The 22854-nt window shown below is 42.5% G+C and overlaps 1 protein-coding gene across 1 annotated transcript in view; it reads left to right on the plus strand.

Moving 5' to 3' along the window:
• The first annotated feature begins 4118 nt into the window (after positions 1-4118).
• LOC126236399 (cyclic nucleotide-gated cation channel subunit A) overlaps positions 4119-22854 on the plus strand; it is a 587655-nt gene continuing 568919 nt past the window's right edge. Inside the window, exon 1 of the mRNA XM_049945692.1 lies at positions 4119-4177. The gene's annotated coding sequence lies outside the window, so the exon portion shown is untranslated. The remainder of the gene's footprint in view (positions 4178-22854) is intronic.

Below are 22854 nucleotides of genomic sequence, written 5' to 3' on the forward strand. Positions count from 1 at the left end.
CTTGCCTAAGCAATTATTGCTTTCTTTTATAGATACATAGAGGTCCGCGTCCATGACCGAGATCGCTAACTCACGCCATTCCAAAGCTGTTCCCCTCGAAAGTGGCCAGTTCGAGTCCTGTTGGTGGAAGAAGTTTTTCGTCCCTAACATTTGACCGGTGAGGGAAGACGTATAGTTACTGATCACCAATGTCCTGGGCTAAATTCCAAATCTCTACACAATATTTCACGGAGTGATGACAGGAGAAACTTTTGATGGTCATCCACCGGATGATTGGGGTCGATAACCTCTGTGGTCCCCTTAGAGCTATTGGTGAATAGCAAACGATGTGCCAACACAGGATTTCACCCTCTCCCTTCCCTTCACCCATAACAGCACAAAAATAGCATTTAGAAAACTCAGCCATAGTACGCTGCTTTGTAAATACCATAATGATAAGATCGAGTATTACTTGATTCATTTGACTAGATTTGCTCATCGGAAGAGAACATCCTCACGTATGATTGTCCTGGTGGCAAAACATTAGAGGCTTAAAGCACTTGTGTTGATGATGAAGCTTTAAACATTTCATGTGTTGCCACCAGGGCAATAAATATCCGAATATGCTCCTGTCTGATGAGTGAAACTAGTCAAATAATACGCTGTCAAATAATACGCTGTAGCTATTGGTCAATCTTCCGGGCTGTATGGTAGTGGTCCATCGAATTTCTTTGTTGTTAACGTTTCGTCTAGATCTGCGTAGATGTACTATTGTCTGTCGAATACAAAACTCATCTATCGATTCTGTAGAGCTACTGTCCACACATCATTAAGTTTTGTAACGTCTTCTTTTGCATTACAATTCTCTTCCTCTTCTTCTTCTTCTTCTTCTTCTCTCTTTTTCTTCTTCTTGCTCTTCCTCGCCTGTTTCCGTTTTCTGCGAATATGGCATTGTGATGATAATAAATACGTAAATAATGAAATTTTTAAACTAGTTGAAGAAATGTAAAGTGACAATTGGAAGCAGAGTGTCTTTCTTGATGTCACTAACGCCTTTGGGAAGGAATCTTTGTAGCCCATCTGTCTGCGTCTAATTAAATGTACGTAGAGCATTTTCTAAGTGTCAGCGTAGCGCGTATCTGAGAAAGAACGTAGGTACCAGCCCGGCATTTACCTAACTAGACATAGGAAACTGCCTAATAACCACATCTAGGCTGGTTGGCTCACCAGTGCTCATCCGTAATCTGCGAGGCTCGCCTCCATGAATCCAAGAGCAGCACTCTATTCAGGCGGATTTTTCTATTGAAGTTGTCCTCATGTTCATATACAGAGTGAAAAGGCCATAAGTGCAGATATTTTTATGCGATACATAAATGTGTACACACATCACTGAGTTGGTTGCTTTTCCCCTGCGCTGAACAGTCTTCCCACAAAGACATCACAAACTTTATGACCTGACGTTACTGCATGAACGTATCTGGGCAGCGGAGTGAACGACGCCTGGCAGAATAGACTAACTGTTTTGCGTCCATGCGTCCATACTTCAACGTCAAAATTGCTGCTCCGGGGAAAATAAGCATAATGTATTGCTCTTGTCACATGTTTTTAGATGTACTAACCAACCTAAAAACATACGGCTCATAATAGCTATAATTATTAGGTTGAAAATTACGTAAATACCTATGTAATGCTGTTGAGTGCACAGCCATCAGTCACCAATAGAAACATATGCACTTATTCCCGTTACATGCAGTATCTCGATGCCTTCTCTATATAGCGGTGAGCTTGTTCTACTACAGCTCATTCTTCTACTTTCCCTAATCGATAAAGATTTCTGTGAAGACACAAAGGAATTAATGACATTAGCTGCAAGTTGGCATTCATTTAAATCAAAGGAGAAAGTTGAAAATCTAACACGCTCATTAGGCGGATGCGCTGACCTCTGGACCATCCGGACGCAGTGGTTATCGCAATTACACGGACTACCCTAGCATACCTCCTGTCAGACCAAACTTCTCAGCTTATCCATACACTACTCATGTAATGTTCCTTGACCATTAACATCATTACTCACGGCCTGTTGCTGATTGCCATAAGGTTTCGATCGTGGTGTGCATTCGCCTTAATTATGCGTTTGGTGTCTGTTCTTTCGGACATGTCATAAAGTTTTTGAGTTCCTTGAAACACTTCTGAAGGTGCGGAATGCAGCTCTAGATGAAACATTAGAACAAAAAAGTTTTACATACTGGAACCGCACAACCGGAAGATACATCATCAACTAAGACAATATCCTGTCTATCCGTATATTAATTAAAAATGCGGTACAACAGTACACTGTAGAGAAGTACTCGTTGCAGTCGTCCACACGACACAAATGTACACTTCATACTTTTTAGTAGTTCGAGACAAGGCAACTGCGAAACTCTAGGACTTTGCCCACGACAGGATCTACCCTCAACGCTCGTTTCATAAGTATGGGACTGACATTCCGATAGTTAGAGGCGGAATATATCTGAACTCAGCTTGGCACTGCCTGGGTAACGCGAGTGAGTAAATGGTTATATGAATACTCATGTTGATGGTGGAGCTCTTCGGTCCTTATTTGCTTTATCAATAAATTTGTTTTTCCGAGGGTTTCTGGCGTGAGAAAAACACAATTTTGACATCTCCTATATTTTCCATACATGTTTCGCTGGAGTTCCAGCATTATCAATGGGCTTTTATTTTCTTAATGTTAAAAAGGAAAAATGCTCTTTACTGTTTGCAAACATATAAATTTGTGTCTTTAAGACAGTAATTACAAATTTGAAAAACAGACAAATTTTGTATTTACAGCTTGTTACCGCACGGTGCGGTTTTCCTACGTTTTTATGTTTTTTACGCCGCTTGTTTTCTTTCACAGGTTGTCATTACTACATTATGTAGTATTTAATAAGCAAAGTTAATTACTTCGAAATTTTACGAATGGGGACATAATGGTTAGGCTTGACGTTAACTAATTGTGGGGAACACTCTCTCCGTGTGTGTGTGTGTGTGTTTGTGTGTGTGTGTGTGTGTGTGTGTGTGTGTGTGTGTGTGTGTCTGTGTGTGTGTTTGGAGAGTGTGTGTGTGTGTGTGTGTGTGTGTGTGTGTGTGTGTGTGTTTGGAGAGGGGACTGAGGTATGTTTATGGGTTAGTGTTGTCTGATAGTTCCATTGCAGAGAAATGCGTATTCATGTATACACATTTCTGTACAATGGTACTCTGTTCTGTGCCCTCAAAGAACTATCAGACAACACGAACCCATTAAAACCCCGAACCCACTCTCCGAACAACACACACACACAGTTTTCCACGCAGAATTAGTTAATTTCAGGCCTAACCACAAAAGCCCATTCGTAAAACTTCGAACGACATAACTTTCTGACATTAAGTTGTACAAAGTATATATGGATGCAGATGACAAACTGTGAAAGGAAACATGCGGTGTAAAAAAGATAAAACCCGTGAAAACCACAGTGTGTGGTTACAACGTATAAATACAAAATCTCTCTGTTTTTCAAATTGGTAAATATTATCTTAAAAGCTCAAATATATATGTGTAAAAATTGTAAACAGAATTTTTCCTTTTTAATAGTAAGAAAATAAAAGCCCACTTATGTCGCTGAAAGTGAAAGAAAAGACTAAATGGTTTTTCGCTCAGTGTGAACCCCCTGAAAAAATGTGTGAATGTTGGTTTTCTGAGAGTAGGTGAGCCTACTCCAACTTCTATGTGTAGCAACGCTCAAATTTTTGCTCAACGATCTCCCACGACGCCGAGGTTTTGCCCCCGATGTTCCTTCCTCCTGTCACCGCCGTGGCGCCTATTGACAGTTCGCGAGGAGGCAGCAAGAAGCGGGCGGTAGGTGTCGGTGTGAGGGACACGTGCTGGCGACAGGTGCCGGCGACGCCGCGACTACGAATATGGCGGCAGGCCGTGTCCCAACTTGGCATTTGACCTGGTTTGGCCCGCTGCGCGCGTACCGTCGTGGCGTATGTGTGGATACAGACAGGTATTGGAAAGTGGTGACCGGCGGAGCCTCGTAGTGGCGGGTGGAGGGGAGGCGGCGGCAGCGGCGGCGGCTGCAGCCATGGCGGCCGGCGGGCAGTCGCAGGGCCCGCGTCTGCGCGACCCGACCGCACCGCCACGACTGGCGCGCCGCCGCCGCTCGCCGCACAGGTAAGCACCAGCCCGCCGCCGCCGCCGCCGCCGCCGCCCCCAGAAGCGCCCCGCGGAAGCAGACGGCACCGGCTCCTGTCCGGGCGATGCCTCCAGGACCACTGTGCCTGGTTGCGCGCGTAGTTCTCGTACGACAGCGCCTGCCCCTCGCTGAACCCAGAACTGTAGCTCAGGTAGACTGAGCAGTCAGTTAACCCGATTCTCACCTAACAATGGCTTGCATAACTCTGTGCCAAGTGCAAGAAGTTTCCCACCTGCACTGTGATTACATCCGAAGACAAGGCTAAGCAGCTACCAGAGAGACGAAGCTTCGAATAGAGGAAGACGCGCCGGCCGTCGTGGCCGAGCGGTTCTAGGCGCTTCAGCCTGCAACCGCGCGACCGTTACGGTCGCAGGTTCGAATCCTGCCTCGGGCATGGATGTGTGTGATGTCCTTAGGTTTAAGTAGTTCTAAGTTCTAGGGGACTGATGACCTCAGATGTTAAGTCCCATAGTGCTCAGAGCCATTTGAACCATTTTTAGAGGAAGACGCGGAACAGAATTACAAAGTTCTTTATGGATCGAAACTTAAGCCTTGTAGGAGCAACATATTAGTTAAGCTTCTTTAACACTCCATCGATTATGGTGCTGTCCCATGCCGCATATTCTTCTTGTTAGACGTAAAGGCCCCCAGCATGTGGCGCCTATGGCGTACAGATCACAGTTACAGATTTTATACCAGTGATTTAGTTGCAGCGTCGTCAACAACCAAAACAAAATTTTCTGAGTAAGAGTGACGCGTCGCATGGCTGAGGTTAGGTCGGAAATTATCAAAATGCACTGTGGTGGCCTCATTTTAAAGTAAGCAAGTTGGTGCCGTGACAGCTACTCTAGAAACTCATGGTTCCGTGCTGTCTGTATTAAAATCAGGCCGTCACATGTTCTAATCAAAATAACGACAGCCAGTGTAACAGGTTTTTGTCATCCAGCGAACTTTTGCATCAAGATACGAAAGCGGAAGCAAGTTTATTACAAGGACTGGCCTCAATTTTACGTCACGATTAGACGAATCTGGTGGCCTACATGTTTTTAGCTGTTATGTTGTGTCTCTCCTTCTATCTAAACTCTTTGCTAGGAGAGTTGAAGTGTGCAGAGCATGACAAGCTCAAAATAGTTCAAATGGCTCTAAGAACTATGGAACTTAATATTGGAGGTCATCAGTCCCCTAGACTTAGAACTACTTAAACCTAACTAACCTAGGGACATCACCCACATCCATGCCCGAGGCAGGATTCGAACCTGCGACCTTAGCAGCAATGACAAGCTCACCGACATATTAGGGAAGTGATCAGCCCATTACGGCGTGCGGTCTCGCTGTTTTGTGGGTTTCCTAACGCTGTATTCCTCCTTTTACAGCATATCTTACACAAAAATTTTGTTAACAGTTCTAGATTTTGTTTCCTTGAGGGTAGCTTTAAATGCTAACAGTGATAAAGAGCGAATGCGATTGGGCCTGCCATTTAGCAAGTCTGCATTTTATACACTTAAGCGCATTAATTTCACAACGTATTGGCAGGGGCACTGATAACCAGGATGTTGAGCGCCCCAAACAAACAACTGGTCGCGCTCTCACGGGACACCTGTGAAGCGACGAGGGCAATGCAGCCTGTCCCGTTGAAGTTGAGGAAGGGGAGAGGTAGTCATGGAGCTACTTCCAGCCCCATGGTATCATGTCCTGCTCTGTACTATGCGGAATGGGATGTGCCGGTTGCAAGGATGATCGCGTACAAGACTTACCTGGTGACTACCAATGGCGCATCAGCCGGCAAATTGTTGTCAGCACCCAGAAAAGGCACTGCCGGTACCAAGATTCCCCTATCTGACAGAACATTCCACGCACCATCTTCTCGACGTCCAGTAAAACGAGATATGGTAGCAGCAGTTGCCATTCGCTGTCCCATGCCGCATATTCTTCTTGTTAGACGTAAAGGCCCCCAGCATGTGGCGCCTATGGCGTACAGATCACAGTTACAGATTTTATACCAGTGATTTAGCTGCAGCGTCGTCAACAACCAAAACAAATTTTCTGAGTAAGAGTGACGCGTCGCATGGCTGAACCACCACTTGCCTTTAAGCGTAGAAAATCTCAGTTTGACGTCCGTGTATACTGAACGTTCTCGGCAACCTCGTGCCGTTGAAGTGTTACAGATTTTAAGAAACGACCGTGCAGTGATTTTTAACGTTTGATTCCTCGCCATAAAAAGCACCTATAGGAGATCTTTGATGGTGAAATTTTTACTATGTGAATCCTTGTAGCTAAAAATATAAGGTTAGGAAATGTAAATTATAGTTAGTGACTAGCGTTCCTCATTGCACTTAGGCGGCCGGTGTTGCCGAGCGGTTCTAGGCGCTTCAGTCTGGAACTGCGCGACCGCTACGGTCGCAGGTTCGAATCCTGCCTCGGGCATGGATGTGTGTGATGTCCTTAGGTTAGTTAGGTTTAAGTAGTTCTAAGTTCTAGGGGACTGATGACCTCAGATGTTAAGTCCCATAGTGCTCAGATCCATTCGAACCATCATTGCACTTAACTCCTTTTCTGAGTGAAAACGGTATACCCGTCAACTGGTATTTCTGGGCGAGACATTTGTCCCATACCGATGTGAAGTGACACGATTTATACCCGTAATTTCAAAACTGACTGAAGCAGTAGCAGGTACTGGGGCGGTAAACGTGATTATTCCGATAGGGCGACGAGTCTCTAACATGCGTTCATAGCGGAAACGGTCCACTGAAATACTAGATTCCTATGTATATCCGATTTATATTTCTTGTCTCATAGATTCTTCTTTAATAACAAAAACATTCGACAAATAGGTTAAAAAGTAATTTGCTCACGTGAATTAGTTTCTCAACATTTTTCTATTTCATTGATTAAGAGAGGTCCGCTTCAGTTGTACTAATTATTTATTCAAATCACGACCGGTTTCGGGAGCTTAAAATCCCACCTTCACATCTATTTCAAACCATTTTTGCTCCTCATATCTGAAATGAGAACTATATGTAAATGTTTTCACATATCGCTTCTTTTTCCTTAGAGTTACATGTTCACATGCATGCATGGTCACCAAAAATCTGAAATAGCGTTCGCATTAACTCCTTGCTTCACCATTCTCCGCTGTCATATCTTAGTGTCGATTTCCTATACTTTACCAATAGTCAACAGTGAATGTGTATATCATTCATTCGTTTTTTTTAGTTGTTAGTCATCATACTAGTGTCACTTACAAGAGACCTCATACACTTCGCTTATAGGCAGAATATAAATTAATGAGAGTCCGCACACTCTACAGTCCCTGCTAATGTATCGTAGCATGCCGTATATGACTACTGTGCGATTCAGGTTTACCCAGTCAGCAGGAGGCATAACATCCAACACGCTGCACAAACAAGTCTAATACATATTAAAATCAGGACTCGTACCCGCTAGACTTTCCCTATTCTTTCCTCGTATCGCTGTTCAGTACCAACTAGAGCAGCAATATACTTTTAGTAGTAGTAGAATACAGACCATACAATGTAACTTTCATTTTCTATAACGTTCATACATAATGCTCATGTTTAAACTGTGTAACTTTTACGTGAGATGTTCAAGCTGTAACTTTTACGTTGATATCTGTAACTGTGGTTGCAACGTAATTGTGAATGGAAACTTTGTAGCTGTAAATTATTTATATGACGCCTTATTAATAACGGCTATTCCCTGCTGTAATACGTGCAGTTCATACGCTGGAACTAAGTACTGCATAACTTTGTGGCCGTTTGTTTCTCATGTGAAACTTTAATTTATAGACTTTTCCCTGATTTAATAATTAATGATTTCATCACGAGAAGTAATTTTCTGTGAAACACATTACTCAACAACTTGCCGCTCAACAACCAAGACTTTGTAATATTAACCATCGTACGCAAAAACCTCTTGGAGTTACTGATATTACTTCGGAATTATACATAAACAGATAAATGTTTACTGCTCCATAAACACTCCAGACGATGGTTCTCATAGCCCTGAAATTAATCTTTACTTGCGCAATTAAGATCTCTCCTGTTCTGCAAGAGTACATGAAATTAATCAAGTAGTGCTGTTATGCAATACCTATGAATAAATCACGGTAAGTGCAACGCGTGAATGCAAGCTAATGAATCAAATCACGCGACTGTGCCATGCGTATAAGAGCGCTCATGTTAAGTGAGTTTTTATTCATTAAGAGGAAATATGGAAGTCCGGGATGAAGTGAATCATAAACCTGTTTCAAAATCATGCTTATATTTTAATGAAGAAAACACTGACGGTTAAAGAGTTGATATTTGAATGCAAGTACATGGCTTTCTTAGACAGCATTGTAGCAATCAGTTTGACACAAGCAAGGAGAGAAAAGGCTATTTCATTTACTACTTAGATTTTGTTAAGAAGAGAAAAGGAAAGTCCCTTGATACAAGCCACTTAAATTCTTATACAATTTCTTGAAAACATGCATGGAAATTGTGAGATAACTGCCAAGAGAAAGATTTGATAACCGTGAATTTAGTCTCCACCAACGACTGCACTATAAATAATCCTAAGCAAATTCCGCGAATATTAACGATCGTAGCAAATTCAAGAGTTTTGATGTACGTTACCTTTCTTACTATATACCGACAGGGAAAAACAGGGTATCGAAAACCGGTCTCCTCACACTATAACCGCCATTACTACTATGTAACGAGTTAGGCTGGCAAGAAACAAATGGCGTCATCTATCCGTAACGTTTGCCGAAGAGATCTACTCTACTCATGTGCTCAACTATAAACATGGAGGAATAATAGGGAGAGTTGTCAAGACTCACAAACTTGAAATCGACGTCCGCCATGTTACTTGCCCCAACGATTAACTTCTGGTGGAAGCGTTTTGTTCAAAAATGCCGGCTTGCTTCGTTTTGGGATATACTAATCATTCTGATTTTAGTCTAAAGTCTGAAGGAATCACATTCCATTCGTAAGTGGACTCGTTCAAGCGGTATTTTGTTTTAGATACATGAAGTTTGGTTGCACTTTTTTTCTTTGACTGTAGTGGTTTTATTTCTCTCATTTGACTCTAAAATTTTATCAGTCTAGCTCTAAAAGCTCTCTGGGTGGACGCTGTGAGAAGAAAATATTGGAAACCGCCCAAACATAGCTAAATATATTCTCAGCATTTTCGGGAAGTAGACATAGACCAAATATCAATTTCATCAGGGGTATTAGGGAAAAATGCGGAACTACCTTTTCATATCACATATTTCTCTTCTTGGTTATTCGAAACGTATGACAAAAAGAAGGTTACATAAGCGAGGTGAAATTCGTCATATTACTGAATCAAATAGGTTATACATTTATGACCAGAAAAAAATCTTAAAGTTATTTCCTAACGCTGTGTTGTTCACGGATGTACTGGAACATTCTCTGTGTAAAACAACTTTCGGGTGGCCCCGACAGAAATTAAGAACAGGAAGCAATCGTAACAGTAGTCTGCTAATGTTTTGAGGTATCTAACGTGGAGGTGCAAGCTTCGAAGCAACGTACAGCGTAAATCTGTAGCGTCACATTTCCTTATTATACCTCCATAGCTACAAGATACTTTGTGGAAAAAAATCGCAAAAACTACACCTACCTTTCATCATATAGGCACCTTTCATACCTTCGAAGAGAAGGAGAAGCGTAGTGATACATACACAGACAAACTCAGAAAAAGTTTTGACAAAATAAAAACCGTAATACATCTGAAAGTTGAACGTAAATATCAACAAAACGTTCCATAAATGCATAAAAAATCGCCTTCTAGTTTCCAGCAGCGCATCCTGAAATTCATAGAAAATCCGCTTGTGACTACTAGAACAAACATCGCGAAAAGCACAGAAAATGTGTTTCTGATTATCAGCAGGAAAATGCTGAAGCGTAGATCTGCTCATTAAATACGAGGGTCTTCTCGAAGTTCTTCACAGTTTGTTTATATATATATATATATATATATATATATATATATATATATATATATATATATATATATATATATATATATTGAGGAGGTGGGAGAACTCTCCCGCAAGTTACTCATAAAATGAAGGAGTTCAGGGTATATATATATATATATATACCCTGAACTCGCATACGGAGATTACCCAGTATTAGATGGCATGGCAGCTATTCCTAACGAGCTGGGCACTATAAACACTACATTATAACAGTCAGGAGCAGTAATTTATCCATACGTGGTCCACGTGAAAGATACACCTGAGAAGCAGTACCGTGGCGGTACAATTTTTACCTCTAGAAACACCAAGCGGCTTTCATCAGTGATACTGTGCTGACGTCATGCGAAGCGGAAGGAACAGTGTGCGGTAATTAAAGGCGAAGGTTTTCATTACAGTATATAAGTTTTTAACATACTAAATCTAGCAGGTTTCGTGTATAATAGGATTTTACTTCCGTGTTGGCACACCTCTGATGCAGTCGCCAACTGGTGGATGGCTGATTTTTGGTGATTGCCAAATACTGTAATTTTTCCGTACTTCAATTGAGCGTATGAACCGGAAGTCCAGATTAATGACGGCAGGATAAACGACGTTACACTCTTACTCAAAATGAATAAAGGAACGTTGAAATTACGCGAACTCCTGGCAGAGACATGTGAAATTCCGGGTTCTGACGTCGGTTCTGTCACATCGGTTAGGCGAATCATTAAGTTTCAATCTCTCGTGATCGCAACACTAAGGGTTAGCTTTAGTTCACGAATACTCTTCGCTCACGTTGTATTCGAGTAAATCGTGTATGTCGCCATTGGCTTGAATTAACTTGCTTGCCATACTTCTAACGTTGTCTTCGATACGCTAGTTAGAAAAAGTTGCTTTAGCTTAGAGTCAGCGAGGTCTCTGACCTTATGTGGCCAAAGCCTAGACAACTGCACACAAGAATACAACGTGTTCCAACTTTCCGTTATCGGTGGTTTCGAAGAGAGATACTTTTCAAACTGTGTGCTGTGACGTTATAACAGTTTAACCATTGAGAGTGTATCGGCATGGAGTACGCTAGTAAGCATTTTAATGACAATGAGAATGTTCCTGTTGGAGAACACTAATTTCCTCAGCGAAGTATTGGCAGGATTTTTTGAAACACTGCTTTTATGTAGTTTTCTTGGTGGCGGTATTTATTGCAACATAAAGGCCAATAAGAGTTTGAAATTTTTCCAGCAAAAGGATTAATAGTGGAAGACCTTTCTTCCGAATATACCACAACGGCGCGCAATGCACGAGCTAGTCATGTTTCGAAAAACCACAAGTGTCCACTGCATATTCGGAAGAAGCTAATGCTATACAGCAACAATATTTTTCTTTAGAATATTGATAATACGGGCTGATGCTACAAATTTTGACAGTTATGTACATCACAACTTGATATCCAGCAAGAACATTGTTTGTTGATATCAAAAGCGTTCCCACAGTCTCCCGAATAGACTGCATTAGTTTCAGCTCTTTAGACTTCAATGAAATTGAATGCTGTAACAGCAAGGAAAATTTCGCCTCCCCACAATCCATGTTTCATCATATTATTTTTGTGATAACCAATTCCCCTGAACACATTTTCGGCATCAGTTCTACACTCCTCCGGCATCAGTGAAAAATGTACGTGCAAACACAATTCTCTGTTTTCATTTTTAAAGTATTTGTTACCATTCGGCTGTAATTTCCAGACAGTGCTTCGTCATTCAGTTTCTAGAAAACAATTTTTCATAAAAGGTCTATAGATATTTGTGGAAATTCCACATTGAATTAACTAATCGTGGAACGCAAATCAACTAGTTGTGGAATAACTGTTTCCCAGTACACTCAACATATCCTTCGACCTTAATGCCAAGTTTGCTACTTACCTCCCTACCGTTTACATGCTTGCGCCATTTTTTAAATGTCTGTCGCTATTCTCTTAGTTTCTTCCTAGATGATAAAAGTATTACTGTTTATACTGAAGTCAAATCACTTACCACAGTTGCACAGATTCAGAGGGAGGGTGGGGGAGGAGGGGCTGCCATTTACACTTGCGTGCAAAACTTAAAGAGCGAAGGTAACTTTCGTATGATGAGTCACAGCCAAGTAGCACAGATCGATTAATTTTGGACTACACATAGAAAGAACTGCTACAATACAGTACAGAAGGTAGCCGAAAGCAATGCGCATTGAGACGAATAGAAGTGACACTCTTATTCAAAGACAATAACTACACTGAAGTAACCGCGGTTCCTGGCTGTCTGCTGGACTTCACAAACTATAGGACATGGTTCTTAATAGGGTGTGTGATCATCACGGACGGCAATACATAATCTGCAACGTGGTCCCATGTTGACCACAAATTTGGTAAGGAGTTTGTGAGGTAATGGGCGAGTTGTGGCGCCCTGAAAATATTCTGAGCAGGCGGCCACCGCTGGGGCCCTCGGCAAGCCGTGGCTCGTTAGCAACCGCGTGATGCCGAACAACGGCCGGACCAAGTGGCCCATCGGCTGCGTGGCTGGGAATTCCATGGAGACGCTGTGTCGATGAAGGAGACACGCAGGGAGTGCCAAAGATGGTGGACCTTGTGAAACGTTAATGGCAGACATTTCACAGTTCGTATAGAAATTAATAGTAGCAAGATGAATCACGATCCCTTGCCATTATTTGGAAGACGATACTGATGGTGTAATCAGATTTTCAATATCTTTAATAGTTTAAAGTTTAGTATCTGATGATAAATTACGCAAGTAACACCCAGCAACGAATTTCCAAAATCTAAACGGTTCATCCGATTTTGTAGGACGACATGTCTTTAGAAAGCTATTAGTGTAAATCTAAATTGTTATAAATGACAGGCATCTAACTTGAATAATACATGAGTTATTGGAGGTCAAAGTGGACGATTACTATCGATCGCGTCAGGCCATAAGTACTCCGCAGTTACACGAAAAAACTGTAGCAGCATGCTTATATTTATTCATCTATGTCTGTTTATATTCGATATATACTATTCATGAAGAAATTAGTCAATTGTTTACTGTGTTTTAGAAAGCACAGAGACATTAGGCTACTGGCTTACTGCTGTTCTATTCCTTTGATATATAGGGTGCGTCAAAAGAATGTATACACACTTTGAACTGTCATAGACAATTTATTTCCCGTTCTACAAGGTTAAATATCTGTGAGAAAGTAATTTTATGTTTCTTCAACTGGTGGCAGTAGCAAGGAAGTAACTGCAACATGGCGGACGTGAATGGGTTCAGGAGATGGTGAGACGTGAACCAGGATTTATGGGTAGCATAATTTGGTCGGATGAAGCCCAATTCAAACTCAATGGAATTGTCAATAGGCACAATTGTGTGTACTGGGCTGAAGATAATCCTCACATTAGAGTTGAAAAGGCTGTGAATTTGCCTGGTGTAAATGTGAGATGTGGTTTGTCCGCAAGGGGTCTCATTGGGCCTTTCCGCTTTGAAGGTACTGTTACTGGAGAAACGTACCTAACAATGCTTGCTGACTCCTAATTCCCTGCCATTCGTGCATTATACGGTAATGACGAGCTTTATTTCCAACAAGATGTCTCCCCGCCGCACTATAATGGGGACGTACGAGCATACCTGGATCACAATGTGCCAGGCCAGTGGATAGGACGCAGGGGACCAATCGAGTTTCCTGCACGCTCTCCAGACCTCACGCCGCTGGATTTCTTCTTATGGGGCACAGTAAAAGATGAGGTGTACAAACGTAAACCACGTAACCTGGACACACTTTGGAATGTGATTTAGGCGGTGTGCGCAGAAATCTCATTGGACGCTTTGGTACGATGTAGTGACTCGTACTCAGAAATGTATTGATGCTGAAGGCCACCAGGGGACTGATGACCTCTGATGTTAAGTCTCATAGTGCTCAATGCCATTTGAAGGCCACCAGTTTGAACATTAATCACATTTGCAAAGTACATTTATTTTTCCAATTGGACTTTAAGCTTTCCATTTCCAGAAATTTAACATTGTAGAACGGGAAATAAATTGACGCTTCAAAGTGTGTATACATTTTTTTGACGCACCCTGTATGTTTATTTAATTTGTGTATGTATTTAATAAAATGTGTTAGAGTGTGTTTATGGTCCAACCATAGGAATATTTATTTAATTTCAAGTTATTTAAATGTAAATCCAGTATTTCGAAAGTGTTTCAAAATATTTGTGAGTGTGCGTTGCCTTGGAAACATGACGGGAGCGCTATCGCCAATCATAGCGCTCGTTACTAAGGGAGGCGACTACCGAAGTGAATGGAGGAGCAGTTCTGAGCAGTGTGGCGCGAGCGACAGTGGCAGAGGACACGGGGAAGTTCTGGTCAGGATGGGAGAGGACACTAGAGGGTCCTGGACAGTACGGCGCGACGGACGCACGGTCACGGTAAAGACTTGGAGAGTCGAGCAGTTTGCGTGTGGTCACAGGAGACATTTCGTAGTGCCGACTTGTGTGGTTGTGAGATTTCCGTGGCTTCTGCAGTGAAGACGTAGTATGCGTTTGGAAGTGAATATCTCGCGAGTTATGTTGTTGTTCATAACTAATTACGCGACGTAGGAATCTATTGTTTCCCTGTTATTCAACATATATTTTATTTAACAGCTTGACCATCGACACCAATAAGTGTTTTGCAGGAATAAAGAGTATTCTTAAAGATACTTCTGCTCCCGTACTCATCCTTTAAAGTCGTTAAAATAGTACCTGCAGAATTTATTTAATTGCAATCTTTCGTTTATAAATTTATATGTTACATTCATAATTCGCAATTGCCGAACGATAGGAACCTCCGACCATTCCGTTCATGTGTGTATTCATATTGTATACTGTAGACTCAGCAGTATTTGGCTTATAATGCGGCAACTACGTATCCCAGCCCCTAGACAACAAAACCAGCCAAAACCTTTAATATTTCAACTCTGAGTCAGGGGGTACGTAGTTGAGCGCCACCACACCACCTCATCATTATTTTTGAAAGCCCGCATGTTTCTGTGGAAGGTCTTTCCTTTTTCCCACCTGCGCAGCTGACAACTTCTTGGTGGTGCTTGGTACACATGGACGTGCTGTAACACGTCTCTCCAACGCATCCCACACGTGCTCGATGGGATTTAAGTGGGGGAAGAGGCAAGCCAGTCCATTCGCCGAATATCCTCTCCTCCCAGGAGTTCCAACACATGCATTGTTCGATACCGTCGCGCATTGCCTTCTACGTCTACATCTACATCCATACTCCGCATGCCACCTGACGGTGTGTGGCGGAGGGTACCTTGAGTACCTCTACCGGTTCTCCCTTCTATTCCAGTCTCGTATTGTTCGTGTACAGAAGGATTGTCGGTATGCTTCTGTGTGGGCTCTAATCTCTCTGATTTTATCCTCATGGTCTCTTCGTGAGATATACGTAGGAGCGAGCAATATACTGCTTGACACCTCGGTGAAGGTATGTTCTCGAAACTTTAACAAAATCCCGTACCGAGCTACTGAGCGTCTCTCCTGCAGAGTCTTCCACTGGAGTTTATCTATAATCTCCGTAACGCTTTCGCGATTACTAAATGATCCTGTAACGAAGCGCGCTGCTCTCCGTTGGATCTTCTCTATCTCTTCTATCAACCCGATCTGGTACGGATCCCACACTGCTGAGCAGTATTCAAGCAGTGGGCGAACAAGCGTACTGTAACCTACTTCCTTTGTTTCCGGATTGCATTTCCTTAGGATTCTTCCAATGAATCTCAGTCTGGCATCTGCTTTACCGACGATCAGCTTTATATGATCATTCCATTTTAAATCACTCCTAATGCGTACTCCCAGATAATTTATGGAATTAACTGCTTCCAGTTGCTGACCTGCTATTTTGTAGCTAAGTGATAAGGGATCCATCTTTCTATGCATTCGCAGCACATTACACTTGTCTACATTGAGATTCAATTGCCATTCCCTGCACCATGCGTCAATTCGCTGCAGATCCTCCTGCATTTCAGTACAATTTTCCATTGTTACAACCTCTCGATACACCACAGCATCATCCACAAAAAGCCTCAGTGAAATTCCGATGACATCCACAAGGTCATTTATGTATATTGTGAATAGCAACGGTCCTATGACACTCCCCTGCGGCACACCTGAAATCACTCTTACTTCGGAAGACTTCTCTCCATTGAGAATGACATGCTGCGTTCTGTTATCTAGGAACTCTTCAATCCAATCACACAATTGGTCTGATAGTCCATATGCTCTTACTTTGTTCATTAAACGACTGTGGGGAACTGTATCGAACGCCTTGCGGAAGTCAAGAAACACGGCATCTACCTGTGAACCCGTGTCTAAGGCCCTCTGAGTCTCGTGGACGAATAGCGCGAGCTGGGTTTCACACGATAGTCTTTTCGTAACCCGTGCTGATTCCTACAGAGTAGATTTCTAGTCTCCAAAAAAGTCATTATACTACGAAAATAGTCAGGGCCGATCACACCTCATGAAAAGACGCACATGAGGAAGCAGTACAGTGTCACAATAACGGCGACCAATGAGTGTACCGTGTTCAAAGATTTGGAGGTCACACCCAAGTAACATTATACTCTCCTACACCGTAACACCTGCACCACCAAAACGTTCAGAACAGCTCAGTTGGAGGAACTCTTGCAATGACAGGATATCCAGCGAATGGACTGGGCTGCCCATCCCCCTGACTTCAATCCCATCGAACATGTGTGGGATGCATTGGGGAGACGTACTGTAGTACGTTCACAAGCACCAGCGACCATCCAGGAGTTGTCAACTCCCCTGCTGGAGCAATGGAACGCCATACCTCAAACTCCTTACCAGCACGTGGCCAACATGACAGTACGTTGCAGAGCATACTTTGTAGTGCGTGGTGTTCACATACCTTATTGGGAACTATGTCCCGCCTTTTGTTGTGCCAGGCGACCATCATAGATCGCTTTGTTTCCAATGTAATTATTGCCTTTGAACGGAAGTTTCACTTCTGTTCGTTTCATTCTTTCAGTTAGCTACTGTACAGTACTGCAGCACTCCCCAAGTTCCATCGAGCTACGTAATTTGGCAGTGACACATCATTCGCAATTTACCTCCTTCCTCAAGTTTGCACACAGTGTACCTTCGATATTTTAGTTCGTTGTCCTCCTGAGACAGCGACCACGATAACAAGAATTGTGTATAAAATGCATGTTTGATCATCAGCTGCTTTTTTATTTAAAACCCAAATATCAACGGGTTTCAGTCACAGACCACCTTCACGGATGCGGGTTAAAACAGTTTAAGCCACAACATCACATTTGTCATTACTTAAATAATGGCCACATCTCATATGTAGATTATGTCATAAATTCCAGTATCCCACAATGGACTTTTAAAGGCAAACATACTAATTAGAATGACATGCTCTACATATGAGACGTTGGCATTATTTAAGTACTGACAGATGTGATGATGTGGCTTCAACTGTTTTATCCTAATCCGTGAAGATGGTCTGTGACTGAAACCGGTCGATATTTGGTTTTTAAATAAAAAAGCAGCTGATGGTCAAATATATATTTTATACATTACTTGACGGTTGTTAATACCCAGCTTCCAAAAATGCTTACAACAAGAATTGTGGCTACACGCTCATGTAGGGTATTAGTAGGTCCCTGTGGCAGAACTAGCCCTTCACGTTGGCTGGTGTGGGCAATCAGGTGCACACTATGCCCCATTTAATCGAATATCCAGTTATGGACTCCTGTTAATAATCAAAACATATATTTTGAATGTGGCCAAGTAGCAAATACTAATAAATGTCGTATCAAGAGCGTACAACAATTGTGGTACCAGAATATTTTCCAGACATGTTCATTCTTAGAAAGTCTCGTAGCTTGCAGCAATTTTCAAAGGTAGCGCTATAGTACTGTCACTTTCTCGGTGACAGGATGCTTTCTTTGTGCTCACAGGCCTTCCGTGACCAGCGGCAGACAGTTTCCTTGTCTTGTAGCACATTAATTCCATACTGTGAGCTCACAATCTGATCATGGTACTGCCCAACACCACATCTATCAGTTCAGACTGTCAAACTTCATAGTTCCACGGTTCCAGATACGATCTCAGCCTCTGATTTCTTTTATACAGGATGGTCCATTGATAGTGACTGGGCCAAATATTTCACGAAATAAGCATCAAACGGATAAACTACAAAGAACGATACTCGTCTAGCTCGAAGGGGCAAACCAGATGGCGCTATGGTTGGCCCGCTAGATGGCGCTGCCATAGGTCAAACGGATATCAACAGCGTTTTTTTTTTGTTCTTGTTTTAAATAGGAACCCCCATTTTTATTACATATACGTGTAGTACGTAAAGAAATATGAATGTTTAAGTTGGACCACTTTTTTCGCTTTGTCATAGATGGCGCTGTAATAGTCACAAACGTATACGTACGTGGTGCCACGTAACATTCCGCCAGTGCGGACGGTATTTGCTTCGTGATACTTTACCCGTGTTAAAATGGACCGTTTATCAACTGCGGGAAAGGTCGATATCGTGTTGAGGTATGGCTGTTATGATCAAAATGCCCAACGGGCGTGTGCTCTGTATGCTGCTCGGTATCCTGGACGACATCATCCAAGTGTCCGGACCGTTCGCCGTATAGTTACGTTATTTAAGGAAACAGGAACTGTTCAGCCACATGTGAAACGTCAACCACGACCTGCAACAAATGATGATGCCCAAGTAGGTGTTTTAGCTGCTGTCACGGCTAATCCGGGAATCTCAAAAACGTCGGTGTTGAGAATGTTGCATCAACATCGATTGCACCCGTACCATATTTCTATGCACCAGGAATTGCATGGTGACGACTCTGAACGTCGTGTACTGTTCTGCCACTGGGCACAAGAGAAATTACGGGACGATGACAGATTTTTTGCACGCGTTCTATTTAGCGACGAAGCGTCATTCACCAACAGCGGTAACGTAAACCGGCATAATATGCACCATTGGGCAACAGAAAATCCACGATGGGTGCTACAAGTGGAACATCAGCGACTTTGGCGGGTTAATGTATGGTGTGGCATTATGAGAGGAAGGAAACCCCCCATTTTATCGATGGCAATCTAAATGGTGCAATGTATGCTGATTTCTTACGTAATGTTCTACCGATTTTACTACAATATGTTTCACTGCGTGACCGAATGGCGATGCACTTCCAACAGATGGATGTCCGGCACATAATTCGCGTCCGGTTGGAGCGGTATTGAATGGCATATTTCATGACAGGTGATTGGTTGTCGAAGCACCATACCATGGCCCGCACGTTCACCGGGTCTGAAGTTCCCGAATTTCTTTCTGTGGGGGAAGTTGAAGGATATTGGCCATCGTGATCCACCGACAACGCCTGACAACATACATCAGCGCGCTGTCAATGCATGTGCGAACATTACGGAAGGCGAACTACTCGCTGTTGAGAGGAATGTCGTTACACACACTGCGAAATGCATTGAGGTTGACGGACATCATTTTGAGCATGTATTGCATTAATGTGTTATTTACAGGTAATCACGCTGAGACAGCATGCGTTCTCAGAAATGATAAGTTCACAAAGGTACATGTATCAAATTGGAAAAACCGAAATAAAATGTTCAAACGTACCCACGTTCTGTATTTTAATTTAAGAAACCTACCTGTTACCAACTGTTCGTCTAAAATTGTGAGCCATCTGTTTGTGACTATTACATCGCCATCTATCACAAAGCGAAAAAAGTGGTCCAACTAAAACATTCATATTTCTTTACGTACTACACGAATATGTAATAAAAAATGGGGGTTCCTAGTTTTTAAAAACGCAGTTGATATCCGTTTGACCTATGGCAGCGTCATCTAGCGGGCCAACCATAGCGCCATCTGTGTGTGTGTGTGTGTGTGTGTGTGTGTGTGTGTGTGTGTGTGTGTGTGTGTGTGTTTTCCGCATCTCTTCCTAAATCATAGGATCGATTTAACACATGTTACTTATTGTGTGGAAGAAGTACTATGGGGATAAGAAACATGTAGCTTCCTTATAATTAGGACCGAGGCTGAAAAAGTTAAGAGCGCCTGACATCTGGACTACTTTGCACGTCTGGCTTGTTGTGTGGGTAGTATTGGTATGTGCTCCAGGGTGTATACACGCGGATCGGCACAGCTGATCAGAGAGAGGATGGAGGGAGGAGATGGATTATGAGATGGAAAGGGGGAGGTGGAGAGAAAGGGGGGAGAAGAGGAGATGTGTGTAACATATGTGACATACACATAAGCGAGTGAAGCGGCAGGTAAAAAGCTAGTTTTGAATAAAATTTATCGCCGGCCGCGGTGGTCTAGCGGTTCTAGGCGCGCAGTCCGGAACCGCGCGACTGCTACGGTCGCAGGTTCGAATCCTGCCTCGGGCATGGATGTGTGTGATGTCCCTAGGTTAGTTAGGTTTAAGTAGTTCTAAGTTCTAGGAGACTGATGACCACAGATGTTAAGTCCCATAGTGCTCAGAACCATTTGAACCATTTTTTGAATAAAATTTATCAGTAATAGTGGCTCAAACTTCCTCTTCAAGGACTCAACACCGCTCTGGCAATGGCCTTGTCAAAGTGGGTGGAGGAACAAAAGGAGGTTCGAGTGGGAAATTGTTCCTAAAATGCGGAAGAATCAGCAATGATTAACGGCATGAGCGTGCAGAAGGCCATCGAAACCATTCCACTAACTACACCTATTATATACCAAAAACACATATGGCCTGTAACCTAAAAATTGACATGATAATCTGTACATTACTAAAATATTCCGGATTAGAGCTCATTCGGATCTCCTGGAAGTGACTGAAAAGGGATAGCTGACAATGAGAAAATATAACGAAAAGACGCCATTCCACGATGTGAAAGAGACCAAGGGCAGATAAGTCAGAAAAATGAGGTAAACCAGATTAACAGCTCATGCATCCAAGATGCTAACAAGAATAACATGCAGAAGAATGGAGAAGGAGACTGGGGATCTCTTAGGGGACGATCAATTGGAAAGGTAAGGACACCATAAAGGTAGCTGCGACGTCGTAATCGATAATGGAAGCAAGACCTATAAAAAGTCAAGACACATCCATAAGGTTTGTCGGCCTAGCAAAAGTTTTCGGCAATTAAAATAGCGCAAAATGTTCAGAATTCTGAGAGAAATAAGAGTAAGCTCTATGAAAATACGGCTAATACACAATATTGACGAACCCAGCAATGCTTTTCAATTTCTAAATACGTGTGGTAAGTGGATATACGCCCTGATCCTCTGATTACCCTTCTCTCAGTCCCTCAGCTCCATCCTCTCTCTCTGTTTCCTCCACCCCTGTCTCTCTCCAACTCCTTCTCACCCCTCTCTCTGACCATCATCCCCTTCGCTTTTTCTATGTGCATTTTCTCCCCCCGCTCCCCCTCCCCCCTCTGTCCATCCCCTATTTCGTTCTTTCTCTGCCCCTGAGATTTGTTAATTGTTACTCAAAACGAAACTTTGATAGGGAATTGAAGTCGCTTAAATGAATGTGTACACAATATGAGAGGTAATTCTCCAGCTGCTGGGCTGTGAGAATAGTAGCTCCAGAGGCAGTATTTCGCATAGCTTTAATCTGCGAACGGGTTGGATTACAAAGTTTTGGACGATTCAGAGTCCGAAGCAGTATTCGAATTTTTTTCTTTTTTTTTTTTTTGTTTGTTAAAATAGAACTGCGGGGAAGAGGACAAAAGAGCTTATTGTTGTGCAAACATTTTTGTTTAAAATTGTGAATAAAAGGAGAAGGAATAAATACTGAAGAAACACTTTGTTTAAGCGTTTAAATGCACTGCTGTCGTTGTTAAAACTGACTGCAAGAAAGAAAAAGAAACCGCACGTTTACATAGTACAGCACAGCATTTTCTTTCTTGTAGTAGATTTTCACAGAAAACCTGTCCATTATACAACTTATGAATGTTTATTAGAGTATCATGTAAAAATGTGAAGTAAATCGTTCTAGAACTTTTCGTGATTTTTGGTAACAACATTATAAACATCTTGTCTTTACACAATAGTATAGGCACAGATGAATCAGAACCAAGAGGGAACAATGAGAATAGAAGACAAAGAACGAAGTATTCGGATTGAAAAGGATGTGTGTCATGCATGTGTATTTCGCCCCTACTTTTCAGTTTAACAGATCCAAGAAATAATGACGAAAATACAAGAAAGTTTCAAGAGTGACATTGAAATTCAGAATGAGAGGACATCAATGATAAGATTAACAGATGACATTGCTATCCTCAGTGAATGTGAAGGAGAATTAACAGGATCTGTTGGATGGAATGAGCAATCTAATGAGTACACGCTGTATCGCCACGGGCCACAGCCACGGACCGATGTCGTGACAAGGACATCAGCAGCCGCTTCCAGCAGCAGCAGTCAGCGACCTACCGACGCAGCAACCCCTCCACCGTGTGCCTGCTCCCACGCCGACATTCTTCCCCACTAGGACAGCCGTGGCTCAGACACTGTCCTATGTTCGAGACGTTTCCGTATGAGACTGGCACGCGGCGACATTTTTTCAATTCATTGGCATTAACGATTTAGCCAGAGAAGTGAGTAACTACAGATTTGATATGCA

The sequence above is a fragment of the Schistocerca nitens genome, chromosome 1 (assembly GCF_023898315.1).
Source record: "Schistocerca nitens isolate TAMUIC-IGC-003100 chromosome 1, iqSchNite1.1, whole genome shotgun sequence".
Lineage (NCBI taxonomy): Eukaryota > Metazoa > Arthropoda > Insecta > Orthoptera > Acrididae > Schistocerca > Schistocerca nitens.